The sequence below is a fragment of the Miniopterus natalensis genome, chromosome 6 (assembly GCF_054644295.1).
Source record: "Miniopterus natalensis isolate mMinNat1 chromosome 6, mMinNat1.hap1, whole genome shotgun sequence".
Taxonomy (NCBI): Eukaryota; Metazoa; Chordata; class Mammalia; order Chiroptera; family Miniopteridae; genus Miniopterus; species Miniopterus natalensis.
This window is the reverse complement of record NC_142086.1, coordinates 13,047,488-13,063,487: the sequence shown is the minus strand read 5'-3', so window position 1 is coordinate 13,063,487 and position 16,000 is coordinate 13,047,488.

The following is a 16,000-nucleotide window of genomic DNA, read 5'->3' as shown; positions in this document are numbered from 1 at the left end:
CCAGGGACTCCCTAATATATTCCTTTCTCCCTTTACGTCTAGAGGCAAGAGCACCCCCACATCTAAAATAAAACTGCTCAACAATAATCTTAATTTCAAGGTTATTAATGGGGAGTAGAATGCACCTCAGTTGGATAAAGAAAGGGACCCTTCATGTTTTCTCTATCTGGATCAATACAGGGTGGGCAAAAGCAGGTTTACAGATGTTCCTATGGAAAATATAATAATTAATAAATAATAATACAAGAATAAACTCTGTGTTTCACATACTCAAAACTGTAAACTTACTTTTGCCCCACTCCTGAATACTTAAAAAAGAAAGGATTCTAACTGTGGCCAATCACATTGTTGGGTCAACTTCAGAAGTATTTATTGATCGGTGTCTCATCAGGAAGCAAAGTAGTTCCTATGTGAATGAAAGAATGTGCAAGTCCGCATCCCGCTTACACACATGCAACTTCATTCAGAACTGTGCTGGTCATAGGTGGGGATGAATCACGACAAACTTCTCAGACACTTCAGTCAAACATGGATAGCCCATTTGCCCTTGCATGAAATTGAAAGTCGAGCTTACTATATGTAACATTTTTCTAGGCCACCTTCAGACTGAATATAAAATAATAATTTTAGATAGAGATCCCTCTCTTGATAATACACTGGCTTCTCAGGATATTCTTTGTGAAAGGTGGGGATTTTCAGGGCTTATCAATATTAACATACCAACATACCCTCATCAGTGTGTTGAAAATAGTTTATAGAAAAGTCTCAGATATAACGTATTAAGAAAGACAGTTGAGCCCGGCCAGGCATGGCTCAGCGGTTGAGCATCGACCTGGGATCCAGGCGATTGGGGTTCGATTCCCGGTCAGGGCACATGCCCGGGTTGTGGGCTTGATCAATGACTCTCTCATCATTGATGTTTCTGTCTCTCTCTCTCCCTCTCCTTTCCTCTCTCTGAGATCAATAAAAATATTAAAAAAAAAAAAAAGACAGTTGAGAAGGGTTATTAAAGTCATTCAGAACCAAGTTTAATTTCAGATGTGGCTACTTTAGGTGGTGCAAGCTTGGTATCGCAGGCTCCTCATTTTTAGAGCGGCATAAAAACTTTTACCTCCTGTGATGGTTTTGGAGCTTGAACAAAATAATAAACATAAATGTTTGAAGCAGTGCTGGCATGGATCACATGCTCAATAAACCGTTGCCAGTATGAATAAACTAAACTGAAAGGGAATAAAAAATGGCTGTCTTCCATAATTTATCTATATTCAGAAGAAACTAAAGTTTTGGAAATGATATTAAAATTATTTTCCACATCATTCTCTTAAAATATATTTTAATGATTTTTTAAGTATTCTGAATAAAGTAGGATGAGCAATTGAAAAGCATGTATTACAGATAGAACTTATTATCAAAGCAAAACTAATTTCTTTAAAGGGTATAAACACTCCCCCGAAAATAAAGGTAGTTGGGAAATAAAGAAAGAAGATGGGTACCAATGAGTGTTATCAAAGGAAACATGAACACCAAAGAGCAGTGATTGGGAAAATATTTTTCTTACAATAGAAGCTATGCTTAGGACAAAGCGAGGTGAGCCTCAGAAATCTAAGGTAAGGCGTTCTTGGTGTCTGACCATTGTGCCTATCAAGAAGAGGGTCATGTGCGTGAACAGTGAAAAGACTCAGCAGAGCATTTGATGCTATAAACCAAACAATCATAATATGCTTTCAGCTTTACTTGTATTGCTATTATACGAAATACCTAACAGAAGACAGCAGAATAGGCGCTGGTAATGAAACATACTTGCACAAATGAAACCCATTCCTTATTATGTCTCCAATGCAAGTCTCTTTCAATTTCAAAGCATTATTGCTAGCTAAAAGGGCTCATTCAATATTTAGAAAGCATCAACTTTTATCTCAAGGAAACTGCAAATGCTAAAGCCTATTGTCTGAACCTAACAGTTTCATGATTTTGAGGAATATATATTGGACAAATGTAATCACTCATTACAGATTCCTCTGTTGTCTCCTTCCAGATAGCCATACTTTGAATCTAAAGGAAAGCTAAGTAACTTATTTTCTCAGTTGGAATGGATGATTACCATACTATGCTCTATTTCTAATATAATGAGGCATATAAATATATATTTATTATAACCTCTGTGGTAAAGACGAATTAAGAACCTGTCCCTGCCGTCTAGAAGCTATGCTCTAGTGAGCGAGTGAGTCTGAATATTATGTTAGTATTGAAGTAAGTACGATAATAAAAGGGGAAAGCACGCAGCAGGAGAATGGGAGAGAGAAGAAATTCTTTAGCTGTTCTCAGGATTAGGTGGGTCAAAAAGATTGAAGAGCTTCAGATTACCTCATAGCTTATTACCTGGGAGAACAGGAGGCCAGGTAAGAAGAGAATTAGTCTGGAAGATAGTTGGTGTCTTTTTGGAGTGGGGAAGAAGGAAGAAAGTCTCCAGAGTTATGGCCTTGCAAACCTCAAGTAAGCAGGAGTCTGGGTAGACAAAGCAGATGCCTGTAGGTAGAGGGGAGGGCGTGGTTATGTACGACCACCTTCTAGGAGAGGGGGGCTATTGGCCTCTCCATTTGCAGGGCTTTGACATAAGCCTCTGACAGTCTTATAGCTGCAGACGAGAAACGCTTTTCACCCCAGACAATAACACTGGATTTTCAGAACATTGATAAAATAAACTATAAAGGGTTATTTCATCAAATAAACCAACCAAAATATATGGGGAGACATGATTGTTTTCTTTGGGGGGTGAACACATTTTACCTCTGGGTACTTTTTAAAATTTGGATATGATTTGTATACAATTTGTTTTTATTGGTTAATTTTAATCTATTCAAATTGTATTTTTAATAATTATATTGTCTAATTACATATACTATCTGATTGTATAAATATAATTACATCTGTTTACTGATCTCATATCTTGCAACCTTGGTAAATTCACTCATTAATTCTAGTTGAATTTTTGGACAGATCCCACTGAGAGTTTTTTTATTCACAACTATGTTATAAATGAATAAAGACAGTTTTACTCCAGTTAGTAAATGTTCAGTTCAATGAGTTTTGCCAGTTGTATACACATAGCCATCATTCAAGGTAAAATGAAAACAATTTTCATGACTCCAGAGAATTCCATTTTGCAAACTTCTGGTGAATGCCATCTCCCCTAAGGGCACCAATTGTTCAGATTTGTATTACCACATATTTGTTTGGTCTGTTTTTAGAATTCATATAAGTCGTACAGCATGTCTTCTTTGGATGCTGTTGTCTTTTGCTTAACATTGTGTTTCTGGGATTCTTATATGTTGTTGCATATTTCAGGAATTAATTTATTTTGTATTGCTGATCAGGATTCCACCACAGTTTGTTCATCCACCCTTCTATTGATGGATATTTGGGTTGTTTCCAGTTAGGGGCTAGCATAAATAAAGTTACTATAAGCATTGCTTATAAGTCTTTCTGCAGGCATATGTTTTCAATTCTCCTTGGTAAATGCCTAGGGATAGAATTGCCTGGTCATAAGGTAAATCCATATTTGATTTCTAAAGGATTGCAGACAGTCTTCCAAAGCAGATACACATTTTACACTTCCCGTCAGCAGTGTCTCAGCTTTCCAGTAGCTCTACACCCTCCCCACTTCACTGACAGTGGATAAAAATGGTGTCATTGTGGCTTTCGTGTTCATTGTCCCCATGATGACTAATAGTGAGCATATCTGTATAAATTTGTTTTCCCTCTTATATCTCACCTTGTGAAATGCCTGTTCAAGTTTTTTATTCTTTTTTTTCTTCTAATTGGGCTGTTCATCTTTTTTTAAAAATTTTATTTATAGGAGTTTTATGTTTTTTGAATGAGTGCTTTTTCAGATATATGCATTGTTCATATTTTCCCTAATCTGTGGCTTACATTTTTTTTAATGTTGTTTAGATGAACAAAAACATAAAGTTAAAAAAACAAAACTTAAAGTTTTGATAAACTCCTATTTATCATTGTTTTCTTTTATGGTTAGTAATCTTTCAATTCAACCAAGAAATCTTTGTCTTCCCCAAGGTGATATGTATATATTTCTATGTGTGTGTTTTTTCTAGAAGCTTTATGGTGCTACCCTTTAAATTATATCCATGGTCAACTGGAAGTTACTTTTTGAGCAAAGGGTGACGTATGATCAATCTTGAAACTTCTGTATGGATATTTACTTTATCTAGCACCATCTGTTAAAAAGACTTTCTTTTCCCTCAATGAGCTGGTTTAGTGCCTTGGTCAAAATTAACAGACTAGACATACATAGGTCTATTTCTGAACTCTCTACCTGTTGCATTCATCTTCTTTTGTTCTTGCTGCTGTAGCTTTAATAGAATTCTTAAAATCAGGTAGAGCCAGCTTTCCAAATGTTTCTTTATTTTCAAAATTGCTTCTCCATGTAAATTTTAGAATAAGGTTATCAATTTCTTTAAAAACTCCAACTGGGGTTTTATTGGTAATCTGTTCAATTCATGTATCAATTTACAGAGAATGTGCATTTAACAATATTGACTCTTCCAATCCATGACTATCTAAATCTCCTTTTACTTCCATTTTACTTAATTGTTCAGACACTTTTGTTAAATTTATTCTTAAGGATTTAGGTTTTCAAAATTATTGTTAATTAAATGTAGAGTATAACACTGAAGCCATGTGATTTCTAACATAACAATCAGGTTCAGATCTATAGTCTACATAATTCAATTTGTTGCAATGTATTGAGTCTTAGTTTATAGATAATAATATTAATCTATCAGGGTAAATATTTCCTGTGATGTTAAAGAAATGTGCATTCTGTAAAGGTAGAGTGGGGTGATATGTCAATGCCTATAAAGTCAAGCTGATCTTTTATTTATTTATTTATTTATTTATTTATTTAGGTCTACTTGTCTGCATTACAAGAGAGTTGTACTAAAATCTTCAACTAGTATTATGGTTGTATCTATTTCTCCCTTTATTTCTGTCAACTTTAGCTTCATGTCTTTGAAATTCTATCAGATACAAATATACTTAGAATTTTTGTGACTCTTTGATGACTTGATCCTTTTATCATTATGAAATGCCCCTCTTATCTTTAGTAGTATGTATTCTGCTAGAAGTATATCTTATTTGAAATTCATATAGCCACAATGGCTATATTATACTCTATTTTGTATGATACAGTTTTTTACTCACTAATTTCAACCCCTTCATATAGTTATAGTAAAATTTTATTACTTATATATTGTACATAGCTGAATCTTACTTTTTTACCCAATCTGGCATTTGTCTCTTAAATAATATATTTATTCTATTTCCATTTAGTGTAATTATTGATATGGTTATATTTAGGCCTATCTTTTATTTCATCTTTTTCTATTTATTCCACATGTTCTTTGCTTCTCTGTTTCTCCTTGCCTGTTACATTTTGGATGACTCAAATATTTTGTAGTTTTCTTTCATCATTTTTACATGTTAGTTATAATCTGTGTGTTTTTATGTGCTGCTCTAGAAAGCACAATATGTATCTTTAATTTATCAAAATACACCTTTACTTTTAGAATACATTATAAAACAATAGTGTACTTCCATGTATCCTGTTCCATCCATTCGTGTCTATAAGTCTTATATTTTTCTTCTCCTTGTGCAATAAATGACACAGCTCACTGTATCCCAAGCAAGGCCACATCCTTCTCTTGTCAGGCTGCTGCTAATGTCAGGGGCAAATCAGCCTAATCTGGAGTTGTACTACATCTGTGCTCCTTTGCAGCTTTAGCTAGATTCCTCTGAGCACCAAATATTAATTCTAAACACCAAAATGAATCTCTGAATAATATTCTCTGCATAGAATATACTTAAGATACCCCCAAAACCTTACAGTTCCCAAATTCACCTAAATGTTATCTAATAATTGAGAAAGAAAACCCCATAGTAGATACCTTTTATGTTGATGTGTCATTCATTTTAGAAATTTTTATTTAATTTTCTATGTATCCAATCATATTAGATTGCTATGTAGGTATTCTGAATGAAAAACCATAATCCCAAAGACAGTCTTAGATAATTTCACCATATGTAAATTTTAACGAGGAAGTGAATGTGTGCATCAGAGTGTTAGTAAAATATAACAGTTAAGAGGATGCCTTCTACAGCCAGTCAGTTTCTATCCTGATATTCACAATTTGAGCTCAAACAACTTCCTTAACACCTTCTGAGCCTCAGCTGAAAATGATGATTATTGGTACCTATTCCATAGCATTGGTTTGATAATTAAATCATATGAAAATAGCAAATACTATTAAAATCTTAGCACACTGCCACATTTAAAAAATACCAAATTGTTATTATAATTTCAATACCCAAAGCATGATAATTTACTTAAAATAAGTTAGAAACCACATCACATCACATTCTTAGCCAGAGAGTAGGTAAATAACATAACTTCACCCACAAACATACAACCTCTTGTGAGCACAAGTGGGCACACAGACACACGCACTCACACACACATGAACAGAAATTAGTATAGCACATTCAAATGTCTAACAAAATATCTCATTTGGTCCTATCAGCTCTGAAAAATAGGAAAGCTAAATTTATAAAATTATTTTTTAAATGAATAAATGGAGGCACATCATAGTTCAGTAATTTACTAAAAATCTCAGGAGAAATCCATGGCAGATATTAGACATGTAAACAGACATCGCTGCTGAGAGTTCTCCTTTCTCCTAATTACACCCAGAAATTTTTCCTATATTACATTTCTCAAGATCTCTCTAAAAACATCACTTGCCTGGAATGTATGACAGTGATTGGTGCCACCAAAAATTCATCACTTTCAGATTTTCCCCCCCACTTTATATTAGAATGGAAATTAGGGTTTAATATATTACTGGTTTTATATATAACTTCCCACAAACAAAGCAGTAATAAATTATTTTACAGGCATAATAAGCAACTGAGAGCTCTAAGTAATCATAAATAGTAATGACTATCTTCACTGTTAGCATTTTAATAATAATTTATAAAAACATAATGAAGTTCTAATCAATCAAATGTACACTATCAAGAGATTTATTTTGGTAAGAAATTATTCCAGCAATAGTAGAAGTTATTGTTTCAAACTTCATGAACACCTCCCCAAAATGATTTTTTTATTGATGAAAACATTATGTGAATGTATCCAGAGTTTTGGGCATATTCTTCTTACAAAGAACAGAAAAAGAAACATCTGGGATTCAAAACATTAAAAGTATATCTTAACATATATGAACTGCTCAGTTTTTGTCAAGAATTATAATGACTGTCTATTTAAAAATTAGTTACTTGTAAAATGAAGCTACTGAATTTTTTATAATCATATGTCTTGAACTGAGAGTATGCTATTCATTATGATTTAAAATGCTTCGTCTCTGTTGAGTTTTAAAACAAGTAGAGAAACAGATGTCAGACATCTAATGTTGCTATTCTCAATCAGAGATCATTTTTAGTTTAACTGTTCCTCCTCTCTGACTGTAATAAATTTGCTTTCACATGCATTTCTGGTCACAAGAACTGCAACCCCTGAAAAATGTGAAGCAAGCTGAGATTTGCAAATACCCCAGACATTGTTATGCAAAGAAAGACTGTCTAGCCTAAGTGAGAATTTAGGTGTTAATTAGGAGTGTGTTTGAGTTCTCTAAGTTCTAAGAAAATACAATCTCTTAGAAAAACTCTTTCTAAAGCCATCAAATAAATGCAATGAAGTGCTCTTCTAAGAGAGGTTAAAAAACGTAGAAGAGACTCAGACTATCCTTTTGGTTTTTATTTCCATGTTTGATATATACATTTCATGAATGAAAATGATACCATTGTAATTAGCTAGTTATTAATAATAGGAAAAGAGCAAAGGGAAGGCCAGACGTTATAGGCATGTCATTTGGGCAGATTCACCAGGAAGCTGCAACTTTGCACTCCCCAGGGAACCACCAGCTCATTCCCTGCAAAACACTGGGGGAAGGGATCCAACAAATAAATGATAGACACATGCCCAGTAAAGTTGGGATGACATGAGGAAGGTACTTGCCTATCAGTCACACCTGTAAACAGAAATAATTGGTCAGGATGGGTGTGGCCACTGCCAGTACGTGGAAATTTGAGAATACATAAGCTCCTAAACAAAGGAGTCCTCTCTCTTGTGCTCTTGGCTCTCTCTTGGTTTCCTTGCATTCGTCCCTATGGCCCATGGTCATGTGGACCCCACAGGCAATGGACTAATGTACTGCAGCAGGAAACACAAGCTAAGCTAGGCTAATGCTGGACTGCACTGGGCTCCAACATGGACAGGAAACTCTGGACACTGTCCCTGATTTTAGCTCTACTGAAGCCCCAGCTACACTTCTTCTAAGGCAGGACAAAGGGAAATGGAACTTTGGAACCCCAGGGGTGTAATTCCATGAAAATAAAGCTTTCTACTATATCTCATTCTTTCATGTGAGTCTCAGAAAATTCCTTTTCTTGGGATATTGCAAGAAATCCACCCCCAATAACTAGCAACCGGGGAGATGAGGCTCTCTCTTTTCCATTGACAAAATGGAAGGGATAGTTTTTATTATCTGCAAACACCATTTGATATCTGTGTTAATTTAACTAAGGTAAAGAATAGGTGTCTCTAGTAAACATGAGAAATGTTAAGTAACATACTGGGTGTGGCTGAACGTGCAATGTACTTTATTAAATTCTTCAGGTGACTCCAGGAGGCTTTTTTCCTACAGATTTACCACAACTTTTTTCTAACCCACAGACTGAAGAAATGGAGTATTAATATGTTAATATTGTTTTCTCAATCCTTTCAAGTTTCTCATTTCTTCTCAAACATGTACTTATTCACAGCTGGTTAGCACCTAGAGTACTGTTCTTATAACTATACAAAACCATACCGTACCTAAAACATGACATAAGACTATTGCTCTCTCAGCCTCTACAAGGGAGTTTAGTTACTGAGATGACTAGAAAGATCATATCAAGAGAGTCCTGCCTATAACATCTGCATGAAACAGGGATCCAAAGCAATCTTTTATAATAAATTTCCAGTGCACTTATTTCATTTTAACCTGGCTTGTATTTATGCGCCTTTATATAAATCCATGTACAATATGCAAGGTCCCACAGATAACCACATGCTCACAGTGACTGTTAAGAATTGTATTTCAGGAGAGGAAAAGGCATGCTTTTGAATTCAAATATCGTTTCATATTTGCCAAGTTGTTCTCTACCTTTCCTGTGTAACTTCTTGTCCAAAGCCACATGGGCCTTGCTATTTTCAGAGTAAACTTGTAACAATGGGGTAATATAATTCTTGGTTATTTGGTTATGGCCATCTGTGGCAGGCCAATTAGAGAGCAGCCTACAATCAGGTTGTAGCACTTGAGAGGCACAGTTTATTTATAACATGATATTTATGGGAAACACAGTAGTAAAACAGTCTAATGAAGGAGCAAAGTTGCTGTCTCTGCAATCCACAGTATATGTTGCACATAAAGGTCACTTCATCAATCATTCATGAACACAAGAGCAAGATCCAAGTTTTCAAGACCAATTTTTAAAAAGTCATTTAATAAGGTGATAGTCGCAAATAAGGTACTAAAGACATCACTTCAACTCATTTGCATCAAAATTTGGATAAGGAATTAAACATCAAACTGGAGTCTTATGAACAGCTCTATATAATTAGTCCAGGTATGAGGAAAAATATTTTCAAATTGTTTTAACAAAAATTTTATCTAGCCTTTAGCTAGCATTCTACCCCTCAGTAAAACAAAAGAACAAAAGAACTCATTAGAATACATGAGCACAAGCAAGGAGAGAAAGCAGAGTAAAGCAAATACCAATAGGAACAAGATGTGTGCCCAACTTGTCTCACTGGAAATAGTAATATCTACTTCACCAATCTGAGAGGGTAGTTTTCTCTCAAGATGAAAGCTGAGCCATATCTTTAATTCTTCAGACACTGGTTAATCTATAAATATAGTTTGAGAGATCAATACACGTTCTTAACTTTAGGAGCAAAATTAGCCTACAGGTAATGAAATCCTCCCAGTTACTAGAATGACGAATATAGTATAGCCATATAAGTTCGGTATAACGATTGCTGGTGAGATGATATAAATTTTAAAAAGGCATTCTTTTAACATTTTGTGTCTGATTATTAATACAGTGTTTTTGATGAAATATAGATATGGCATGATAAAATTCTTATTAAAATTTATTGAACATAAGCAATATCCCAAGCACTTTGATTACTTTTCTGACTCAAACTTCAAACATAATTACATTTCTGACAACAAACCTGTGCGATTGACAGCAGTATCCCCCTTTAAAAGCTAAAAAAAACCTGAGAGCCTTATAAGTTAAGTAATTTACTCAAAATAACATAGCTAATATTAAGTAGATTAGATCTTCCTACATGCACATAGGTGGTACGTATGTACAGTTATAAGAACATGGCAAACAATAAAGACATAATACAGAAACAGAAACATACGTGTGTAAAATATTGGTGTTCCCAATTTATACATTAAAAAATAAAACACAAAAGATTATAATGTAGAGGCAGGTAACAGAGACGATTCATAAATGTGTTACATTAAGGAAGGTGCCTTCTGCATCAGAATCCTAATGGAGTCAAAGAAAAAAGAAATTTAAAGATAAGATTCAAGAGCCCCATTCCATGCGCAGTGAGTGGAAATATCCAAAGAGAAGGCCCGATACATTTTAGCTCATCAGGTGATTCTGATGCCCAGTCTAGTCTGTGAACTACTTGAGCCAAAAGTCTCAAAGGTCTACTAGTTTCCCCAGGTCTTATATTCTGTGAGACTACTCTCCAACCTGGGTAAAATTAAGAAGAGAGAAAACAATCTATTTTCAATTATCTTTTGGGAGAGTAATGTGAAAAAGTTATAAAGATAGGCAATCATTTACCATCACCATAAAAAGTCAAAATTCAGGGCTCTTGATATATATATATATATTACTCTTTTATATATATATATATATATATATATATATATATATATTATTGATTTCAGGGAGAGGAAGGGAGAGGGAGAGAGAGATAGAAACATCAATGAAGAGAGAGTCATCATTGACTGGCTGCCTCCTGCATGCCCCCTACTGGGGATCGAGCCTGCAACCTGGGCATGTGCCCTGACCTGTAATAGAACCATGATCCCCTGGATCCTAGGCCTAAGCTCTCAACCGCTGAGCCACACCCAGCCAGGCCAAATATTACTCTTTTTTTTCTCCCTCAGATGACATACAGATGAATCCCATGACTGCTATTCAGCCACCTGTGATAGTAATACAATTATATAAAATTTCTATGCCTCATTTCTTTACCTATCAAAGAAAACTCATAATACGTATATCATTTTTTATTGAGGATTGAGGAAAAGTTCTTGTGAATGTGCTTCATAAAATTGAAAGACTCATGCAATAACAAAAAGTTAGGACTATTGATTTATAATGAAATAATAAAATTAAAAATATATACCATTTTCATTCATATACCCAGGATACATCCTTATACGCCCTAATCATGTCCTTCTTGGGTCCTATTAAAAGGGGACTCAGATAAGAATATAGCCTTGTTCTGATAACAATGATAGAATTTGTTTTCATAAATAAATTTGTATAAAAGATTTAAGCAGCAAAAAATGATAGCGAATGCTATCTCATCAGTGTTCCTATGTGATTAACATAAGTGTTGCCTTATTTCTTTTTGGCTTTGGACAGCCACTCATTATTTGCAACACTTTTTATATTTAAGCATATCTTAAATATGTGATAAAACATAAGCTTCCATTAGAATAGTTAATACTTTCAGACTTCCATGATCTCTCTCAACTTCCAAATCATTAATGATTAGACTAAATATCATATCTTAATATTAGTATTTGTATGGAACATTATTGAACAAGAAGAAAAAGACAGTTTGAATTTATAAAGCAAACTAAAACTAAGCACTGCTGGTACAAGTCATAATAGAAAATATCACATAGTTTATGGCGCAAATAGAGTAGTCCTTCTTAAACAAAGAAAGTGTCAGTTATTACTGGAGATATATTTCAAAATGCAAAGCCTGGATACACACTAAGGAAAATGTGATATTCTCTATGTGTTAAAAAGAAGAAAAGGGAACAATATATCACTTGTGGAAAACAAATATAAACAATCCAGTAGGAATGACACAAAGCAAAGCAATCGCCTTTTGTTGTATGAGGTTTTTTTGTTTGTTTGTTTTTGGTACTGTGCAAAAAAGAAAAAAGGGGGAAAAAATCCTCAGTAGAAAAATCCTCAGTAGAAAAGTTTAAATACTTGTCATTTTCATGACATTCCCATTGATAACGGGTTTATGAGGCTTTAGTGGGAGATTGTTCTCCATGTTTCATCGTATCTGTGCGCAGAGGCACTGATGTTGTTTGTTTCAGAATACCTTTTCAAGAAGTTTGTATAGTTCACAGCTTTGGAAAAAAGAAGCAGCCAATCCCTTTGAGCAAAGGACAGGTTTGCTTACAGCCTTTGAAGTTACAGAGAGTCTCTCCCTCCGGAGCAATAGGCAAACACACTTATTGTCTAGTATAAGCACAGAATTCCTATTCCATAAAGTAATCCATCAAATGCGCAGGCGTTCCCTAAATCTCTTCCTATTGTCCTGTGGAAATTGGGGTCCAAAAAAACTGACACAAGAAAAATGATGTTGTCCTTGCTACTGCTATTGCTGTAGGAAGATGTTTTTTGTTTCTGACCCAGGAATTTCTTATGCCTTCTGCCATGAAACTGTTGCAGGCTAACTTGACAGCTTAGTAGGGTAAAATCTCAGAACCTTCCAAGTTCCTGACACATTTTACAGGTAATGCAACTTGATGCCTTAAGCACAGTCTAAAACATAAGTTTGAAGTTCACACTTCTGAAGTAACATTTTCTAAGTTTAAATTGAGGCTTTGACAATTATCGGCTGTACAGTCATGGGAATGTCATATAATCTCTCCAGGACTCAGTTACATTATCTGTAAAACAGGGGCAAATTAGTTTCTCCCATATCTTAGGATTGTTGTGATGAGTTAAATAAGTATATGTAAAGTACTTAGAACAGTGTCTCATAGTTACTAGATGTTTAATTAATGCTAGCTTTATTTATTATATTTATAAAGTTGTGAGAAAAAGAATGTAAAAAGAAAATATCCATAAGTACACCATCAATTCTACATGTTACCTTTTTTGGTAATTTTTTATGTATTGATTTTATATTTACTTTCACAATTATTAATATATTTAGAACCAATTTCAAACACAACATTTTTAATTTTATTACTGATATTACTACAGATGTTCCCCATTACGCCCCCACCCACCCCTCCCTCTGGCCATCACCACTCTGTTGTCCGTCTGTGGGTTATGCATATAGGTTGTTTGGCTAATCCCTTCACCTTCTTTCATCCAGCCCACCCTTCTAACACCTGCCAGTCTGTACCATGTATTCATGCCTCTGGTTCTATTTTGTTCATCTGTTTATTTTGTTCATTGGATTCCACATGTGAGTTCAAATGGTATTTGTCTTTCTCTGACTGGCTTATATAGCTTGGCATGAGAATCTCCAGGCCCATCCATGCTGTTGCAAAAGGTAAGAGTTCTGTTTTAGAGCTGCATAGTAGTCCATGGTGTAAATGCCCCACAGCTTTTATATTTACTCATCTGCTATGGGCACTTCAGCTGTTTCCAGGTCTTAGCTATTGTAAATTGTGCTGCTGTGAACATAGGGAAGCATATATTCTCTCTGATTAGTGTTTCAGGATTCTTAGGATATATCCCTAGAAGTGGGATCACTGGGTCAAAAGGCAGCTCCATTTTTAATTTTTTGAGGAAACTCCATGCTGCTTTCCACAGGGGCTGCACCAGTCTGCATTCCCACCAGTAGTGCACTAGGGCTCCCCTTTCTCCACACCCTCGCCAGCATGAGGGTTTGTTGACTTGTTGATGGAGCCATTCTGACAGGTGTGAAGTGATACCTCATTGTGGTTTTGATTTGCATCTCTCTGATGATTAGTGACCTTGAACATTTTTTCATGTGTCTATTAGCCATCTGTATGTCCTGTTTGAAGAAGTGACTATTCAGGTCCTTTGCCCATTTTTTAATCGGATTGCTTATCTTCTTGGTGTTGAGTTGTATGAGTTCTTTATATATTTTGGAAATTAAGCCCTTATCAGGCATGTCATTGAAAAATATGTTCTCCCACACAGTGGGTTCTCTTTTCATTTTGTTAGTTTTTTTGCTGTGCAGAAGCTTTTTATTTTAATCTAGTCTCATTTGTGTATTTTTTCTTTTGTTTCCTTTGCCCTAGGGGATATATTGATAAAAATATTGCTATGAGAGATATCTCAGATTTTACCATGTATGTCTTCTAGATTTTTATAGTTTCACATCTTACATTTAAGTATTATATTCATTTTGAGTTTATTTTTGTGTATGGAGTAAGTTGTGGCCTAGTTTTATTTTTTGCATGTACCTGTCCAATTTTCCCAACACCATTTACTGAAGAGACCGTCTTAACTCCATTGTATGCTCTTACCTCCTTTCTCAAACATTAACCATAAAGGTGTGAGTTTATTTCTGGGTTCTCTGTTCTGTTCCATTTATCTATATACCTGTTCTTATGCCACTACCAGGCTGTTTATATTACAATGGCCAACAGTTTGATATCCGGTATTGTGATGCTTCCAACTTTGTTCTTCTTTTCCAAGATTGCTGAGGCTACCAGTGGCATATTTCACAGATCTAGAAAAATATTCCAAAAATTTATATGGAACCAAAAAGGATTTTGAATACCCTCAGCTATCAAAGAGAATATTTTAAAAATTGATTACATTGGTTTTATTTAGGCTCCTTTGGCTTCAAGGAACAGACTCATGCATGGTTTGAATTCTGGCTCCTTACAAATGGAACAAAGTACTTTCACAGTAAGCAAGATCATCAGGGTGGCCCAAAAGAACTAGAAATTTTGATAAAGATGCCATATGTACCTGGCTTATTGAGAAATTGCAACTCTTTGGGGTAGAAACACAAAGCAGTGACTTAAGTTGTTCTTAATGATGATGTAACAAATCTCCCTTCCTATTCTTTGGTGACATTTCACCAGACTCCATAAGTTTTTGCACACTTTCAACAAATAATATTGCCCAATCATACAGCTGATTCAAAGTCTTCATTAGTCATCCTTCACAGCAATTTAGATTTGCGGTTAGATGGAGTTGAACTGCACCATACCTTCTTTATGAACAAATTCTTCCAGTGGAAAAAGTAAGGAAGAGTAATGAAGAGGCAGATATAGAGCATAATCAGTTGTTTGTAGATATGGGATGTGAGCTTGCTCCCTAATTTAGTCTAGTTTACCCTCATACTAGTGGGTTCCTCATAGGCCGTGGGATTGGTGTTCTTGAAGAAATCTTAAGCTTTACCCTTACTTTTCCTGATGCTGAGGAACCATCTTAAAAATAAGTAGACTTATGTCCCTTTATTTTTTCCATTAGTAGAGGTCTCCAATTCTCCTTTCTGTGTAATGGTAGTGAGGTTTGACAATTTCTGCATTTTAACCTATATATTTGAGAGGCTCATTCAGATGTCACATTTTTCCTATTTATGGCAAAATTGAAGAGCGGTTCTCCAAGGACAGCTCCCAGCCTCACACCCCATCTCGACCAGAGCACTTCTGGCCAGAAAGATAGCCTTTCCTCTCATCCACTGTCTTTCCCACAAGGCGAATTCAATTTTCTTTCTTCCCCAGTCTTTTTGTAGACTCACATTGACTGTGTGGGTTACTATCGAGGGATGGTGAATAGTGTTTGGGAATTTTCTGCAAGTGTCTGAAGTCTCAAGGGCAGCAATTTGAAGCATGTGGGTAGTTTAATGCTTTTTGGCCTTAGCTTTCTTCTTCACCTGTCC